Here is a 6,801-nt window from a genome sequence, read left to right on the forward strand (position 1 = left end):
TTGAATGTAATGCCCAGATATGTTCTCAGTCTACTTCAGTAGGAGTCACTAACACAATGAATGATCATGAAGCATGTGGGTTCTTAGAAAGTGCCTTCATGTAATGCAGCTGTAAGTTAAGGTAGGGGATGCTTTGGAAAGCATGTTATGTGGCTTACATGAGAATTATTTTATGCCAGAAAGCACACAAATATTTGTGTTTATTTCTGGTGTTCTTCTTCCTTAATTACTTTCTTGATTCAGCGCATATATATGAAGCAAGAGATCTTGGCTTGTTCTTTCTTTACATTAGCAAATTACATTAATCATATAATAGCACACTTTACATAATTGAGCACATTAAAAGTCACTTGGCGAGCAAAACATGTACTTGTCTTTTTGAGTATCCCAGCTTAATGTTTTAGTGTGTGCAGTTTGGACGTGATTCTTGAGAAGCACTACGTCTGCTTCAAGTATATGAGGTATAATTGCTTTTGCTTAAAAATAATCCTAATCTTCCTTGATAGCTGTCCTTTTTTTACTAGACAATATAAGCATGGTGCTTAATTCCAATATAAATATGCCTGCTGTAACTGTATGCATCAGTGTTTGACTATTCGTTACCTACTATTCCTATTAGAAAAATGTATTTGCCAACCTCCAGTTATTTGCGTTGAAGTAGTGAAGAGTTTGACGGCAGCCTGTCTGGTTTGGTCAAAAGAGGCACGGTAAGTAGTTTAAAATTAGGTGCTAACCATAAAAATGAAAAATAAGAACTGGTTCAACTGGAGCTTTGTTCGCAATCTTTGCGAACAAGGCTTTCAAGTGGGAGCCGAAGCATCTATCTTGTATGCCCGATCTTCATTTGCTTATTGTTATTATTATTTGAATTCATCTAGCCCTAAAGAGGTGGCAATTTATTTCAAATACTACTCTTTGCATTTTGTTTCCATTGCTGAGTTTTTTTTTTTTTAAGTAACTTCATGCACCACACAAGTACAACTCAAACATTTTCATTCTTTCAAGGAAGTCACATCTAGTGGAAGGTATTCTGCACTAACATAATTATTTTGAGATTTCCAGTAAATACGTAGTTCTCATAAAAAGTATCTAAATAATTTTGGCCTAAGCGGTTATACATTAACCATGTAGGCTTCATCAACTTCTGACATCACTTGGTCTTGGCAAACTTGTGAGCTGACAAGCTTGAGCATGCAGTCACTTCCCTCCATATTTGTTTCGATGAAGGCTTGCCCTTTGGTGCTACTCTGGATCCACCCCCGTTTCCTGTGATTACCACTATGGGCTTCAAGGCACACACCCTCAGGAAGGCTTTTCATGCACAAACCTGGTTCTTTCACACTTTTACTAAGACAGACATTGAAAGCAAGGATGGCATAGCAGGCATGTTGGTTACAGAAGTACTCTATTAAATAGCTTTGTAAGTATTCATCTTGTGGACATGTCCATATCCTCTTCTGCTGAATTAGCTGGGGGAGCATGTCTCCTTCTCATGCTTACCCCAGCCCAGCCAATCAGAACTTCAGCAGCGGATGAAATGGACATTTCCACTAGGTGGACACGGAATACATCCCCTGTGCTCTGTCCTATCTTTCCACCCTTCTCCATGTATTTTACTCAGTAAACTACTGGTTCAGCATGTTGGCCACCTTAATCAATCTTCCAGTAGCTCAGCACTTAAAAGGTATACAATACAGATAAGGCACTGTAAACCCAAGCAGTTAGGCTGGCGATTGCTGCTGTTATGCACCATACAGGCAGACGCAATGGCTTCACTGTAGCTTTCTAAGTTAACTTTACTGAACTTTGAATTTAGAGAAGGCAGAATATAAAAACAGACTAGCATCTTTCTTATGTGCTTCACGCCTCTGCTTTTTTGTGTTACTAAAATAAGTATGTTGAACCTAAATGAAGTAGAAGGAAAAGGAAATTGTCACACAAATTTCATTTCACTGTCTTTTTAAAGGTATAGCAATATTTTTTAATTGCAATACAAGTTCTTACTTGTTTCGATCTTAATGTTCATTCCTCATACTCCAATTGGACTACAACTGTTCCCTCATCCACAGCTATCAAGGCCTTATGGCAACTTTGGAAGCTCTCTGAACTGAGTAAATGCTATGCATTGCATTATTTCTTAATACATTTTCATGGCTGCCTTTAACCTCTATAGTTCCTCATTAAAGCCAGCATCTCTCTTGTGACCACATTTAAAAGCTTGTGGTAATGTATGCCTAACAAGAAATATGGGTACTTTGTAGTGCTAGTATGCTCTAAGTAAATTGTTCTATGCAAAAATTTCTGACATAATTGTCTGACAAATACTGCATCATGTTTGCTATTTTGCCTTCTGTTTCAATTTCACTGCATCTATACATTTTACGAGTGCATGAGTAGGGTTTAAGGCTGTTCTTTAAAATGCTCATGAGCACTTATCATGATCAGTTCCCCATATAAGTGGTTTTGCTGATGAGAATACAGGAATACGAGCAAAATTGACATGGAACCAACATATAGATAACGTCTGCATGACTGCCTATCAAAAGTCATATTTTCTGAGAAAAAAAAACTGGAACGTGCATCGCGTAATGTAAAACTTATTGCGTACACCGCCTTCATTAGGACGATACTAGAATATTCAGCCGTTGTTTGGAGTCCCCATCAAGTGACGCTTAAGAGGAAGTTGGAAAGGATACAGAGTCTGGCGGCACGTTTCATTTGTTCGACATACCGAAGGAAGGAATCGGTCACGCTTATGTTACAGCGTTACAACTTCTATCTTCTTGAGGTACGTAGGAAAAAAATATAGGCTGAAGGTGCTTTATCAAATAATGCAGGATCAACTTTAGATTGATAAGCTCAAATATCTACATGCTCTAGGCAAAAGATACCCGCGAACTAACCACGACTATGTCATAAAGCCGACCGTATCAATAGTGATACATATCGATACTCATTTTTTCCTGGATGCGATAGAAATGTGGAACCAATTGCCAAACGCTATTGTTAGCCTAAAAGATGTCACCGACTTTGAAAATGCTGCTGAGGCATATTTATGGGAGTTTTCGATTTAGTTTTGAAGTGTCAAGTGATATGTGCAACTTGATATTCATTGTACGTATTTTGATAAATGTCAGAAGTGTGCTGAACAGCATTCAAGTGAACATCTTATTCACTGTGAATTGACAAGTGTTAAGCAACTTTACGTACATTGACATTGTCCATATTTGATTTATGTAATTGGATTGTCCTCTCTGTTATGACCCTCTATGAGGCTTGACAGTATTAATAAATAAATAAATAGACAACGAGGGATGTGGGTAAGAACACTTTATTTTCAGCACACATGTTTTTTTAATGAACGGCTGTTATACTGCTAAAATCTGCACATTTAATAAAAGTACACTGCTCTGCTTCATCACTCCATGCTAAGTGCAAGTATCCCGTACCAGGAAGTCAAACCAAGACGTGGGATGTTCAGTCTGTGAAAACAAAAACGAGTTTGAAACATTAACGTGCAAAAACTAAAGCACACTCAAGAAAATAAACACAGCACAGGAACATATCCAATGAATCAGAATTACCTTTGAGAGCAAACATATAGTTTCTATGGCACAGTGAAGAAACCTTATTCCTCCGGCTTTCTTTGTGCGCAAGAAAATATGAAAGTGCATGCGTTCTCCCCATATTGTGTATCTGTCACCTTTTCACACACAACAAAGATGTTGTCTCAATGTACCCAACTGTCTTTGCATATCCATTTCTCTGCTCTCATACCATGATACCTACAGTTAAAGGCTATAGCAATGCTTAGCTTGAATGAACCAACACAAGCTACATGCACTGTGCTGTTGAACATGGCATTGTAAGTTAAGATTCATGCATAGCACATTCATGTGCTATAAACATTTGATTGTTATTGTAGGCAAGATAAATAAAAAGACGGTATGTAAATAAGGATGTTCCCTAATAAGCTGTGCAGAAGTGCTCTCCCGTTTGGACAGAAGCCGAGCACAGCTGCAGTGAACAAGAAGCCAACTTATACAGCATTTAAAATCTAGGTTCTAAATGTGCTACAGATTTTTCTGAATTCATGGTCGAAAATCTAGGTGTTAAAGGTGACAAACATTTAAACAGGTCTGTGTTCGGACTGGTAATGCAATGTGCCGCCTAGTTTGATAAAATATGCCATATCACTGGTCTCCCAAGCTAAGGCTGCTGTCTAGTTGCAAGTGCAAATCACTCAATTATGTCTAGGGCACGTTTCAGCAAAAGACAGCCAAGATTACTGTGCCACTGAGGTCTATTTCCTGACATCTGATTTCTTCTCAGAAAGCTACCTCTCTAAAAAAAAAACCTTCACAACAAAATAACCCAAACCTTTCTTGAGAAAAACCATCACACTGGTCCTTGAACACTAATTACACAGTGGCTCCTTGCGATGTAATGTTATGTACGTCAGCACCTTACAAAGTACAGGAAAATTTAATAATGGCAGCGTGACAGGTACACAAAAGAAGTAAAGAGATAAAACATCACACAGGCTGCCATCAGTGTTCATATCTCTAGTTCAATGTGGATGTTTTTAGCAGTGAATACATGTTCTCATTAAACTGAGTCATAATATTACAAAAGCGAAGGGCAAGGGTCTTTACATTCTAAACTGACAAATGTGCTTTATTACAATTCACCGCAATACAGGAGGTGTTTTGCAGTGAACGGTCACGTAAGGTTTTGGCTAACTACGGCGGGCGTGTCCTGCAGCGAGGCGTCTTGTGTATTGCGGTAAAGCGTATTATTGTGACAAGAGCTAATCTGGCATGTATGGCTTTAGCCAACAAAAGTTCTTAAGACACCATGCATCCTGCCGCAAAAATCTGCTTTGTTGAGAGTAGAACATTAGGTTCGTCGCCAACAGAAACCATACATTCCAGATTCACGTAAATCTTTCCCAATATTGGCATGCTTCACCGCAACACACAACTATGTTGCGGTGATAACGGTGGTCGAACAGGCTGGTGCAAATGTTTCGACAGGGGAGCGTGCCTTCATGAGGGCAACTGCTTTCCTTGGCAGTTTTCATATACGTGAGTCCCCCCAATTCCCAACAGGGAGATTTAGCTGGACCTTTGCCAAGAGACGTACCGACAAGCGTTTGGTAGTGGCTGGTAGAGATACAGGAGTCTAAAAAGCGTTGCTAAATTCGGTTCCGTAAGGTTAGCTTCACCGCAATACAAATAGATTAAGCAGTTAGAGATAAATGTTTTGCGGTGAATCATAGCAAGGGTACCTGGCCTTTGATGCAAAGCAGCTTCCCAAGAGGCACGCTAATCCAGTGGCTAGTTATGCAGTTCCCCGCATGCGAGTGAGTTCCCTGCGTTCGGCGGTTTCCCAGTGACATACAAAATGACATTGATTGACTGTGTTGTAAATGGGCGACGGCACTATATGCTGATCGATGCAAAAGCGTCGTTTCGCTTTCGAAAACTGCGCTCGGCTAAAGAAAACACCTTGACTCGCATATGACCAAAGCAGTTCTGCACAGCTTCTGCACGCACTGACGATCCTGACGGAGGCAATACCACTCACATGAGCAGCTCCATATAAGATGCCACGGCCCATTCCACATGCCGGCTGCAATTTGACGTGGCCAGGAGGCAAAATATGCGCACAAGGTACCTAATGGTAACGCATCAAACTGCTCACAGCCCCAATCCTTTATTACACGCATATAGCGTGGAAAGATGAATTACTCACGCTCTAAGTGGGCACGGAATACGGACCGTTTCGCAGCGCAGCCGGCTCCGTAAGACGGCCGCCATGGAAATGAGCGGATGTGACATCATGGGTTATAGCGGACGTGACGTCATGGGTGAACGTAGACATTTCGGGCACCTTTCGTCTGCTGTGCCCCGGGCACAGCAGACACGGCCTTTTAGCACCCGCGCACGGATTCGTGCGAAAACGCGTTTTAAGCATGCACATGCATCTTTTGGTAGACGAGATTGAAGTTTTCTGCAAAACCACAAGATGTGCATGCAAATGGTGCTTTTCGCAGAACGCGCACGTGGATTTCTACCAAACAACGTGCTAAGCATGCCGATGCTGCTCTTTTTAGCACCCGCGCACGGATTCGTGCGAAAACGCGTTTTAAGCATGCACATGCATCTTTTGGTAGATGAGATTGAAGTTTTCTGCAAAACCACAAGATGTGCATGCAAATGGTGCTTTTCGCAGAACGCGCACGTGGATTTCTACCAAACAACGTGCTAAGCATGCCGATGCTGCTCTTTTTAGCACCCGCGCACGGATTCGTGCGAAAACGCGTTTTAAGCATGCACATGCATCTTTTGGTAGACGAGATTGAAGTTTTCTGCAAAACCACAAGATGTGCATGCAAATGGTGCTCTTGGCAGAACGCACACGTGGATTTCTACCAAACAACGTGCTAAGCATGCCGATGCTGCTCTTTTTAGCACCCGCGCACGGATTCGTGCGAAAACGCGTTTTAAGCATGCACTTGCATCTTTTGGTAGACGAGATTGAAGTTTTCTGCAAAACCACAAGATGTGCATGCAAATGGTGCTTTTCGCAGAACGCGCACGTGGATTTCTACCAAACAACGTGCTAAGCATGCCGATGCTGCTCTTTTTAGCACCCGCGCACGGATTCGTGCGAAAACGCGTTTTAAGCATGCACATGCATCTTTTGGTAGACGAGATTGAAGTTTTCTGCAAAACCACAAGATGTGCATGCAAATGGTGCTTTTCGCAGAACGCCCACGTGGATTTCTACCAAACA

At 41.3% G+C, this 6,801-nt stretch overlaps 1 long non-coding RNA gene across 2 annotated transcripts; it reads right to left on the reverse strand.

Annotated features, from left to right (window-relative positions):
• Nucleotides 1-3,315: 3,315 nt before the first annotated feature.
• On the reverse strand, nucleotides 3,316-5,931 carry LOC140214478 (uncharacterized). Of its 2 annotated transcripts, none has more exons than XR_011891405.1 (2): nucleotides 5,758-5,931; nucleotides 3,316-3,482 (listed from the first exon to the last, which is right to left on the reverse strand). It is a non-coding gene; the product is annotated as an uncharacterized lncRNA (long non-coding RNA). The 2 variants fall into 2 exon arrangements; XR_011891406.1 differs by lacking the exon at nucleotides 5,758-5,931 and adding an exon at nucleotides 5,590-5,751.
• Between the last annotated feature and the right edge of the window lie 870 nt (nucleotides 5,932-6,801).

This window comes from Dermacentor andersoni, unplaced genomic scaffold (assembly GCF_023375885.2).
Source record: "Dermacentor andersoni unplaced genomic scaffold, qqDerAnde1_hic_scaffold ctg00000178.1, whole genome shotgun sequence".
NCBI lineage: Eukaryota > Metazoa > Arthropoda > Arachnida > Ixodida > Ixodidae > Dermacentor > Dermacentor andersoni.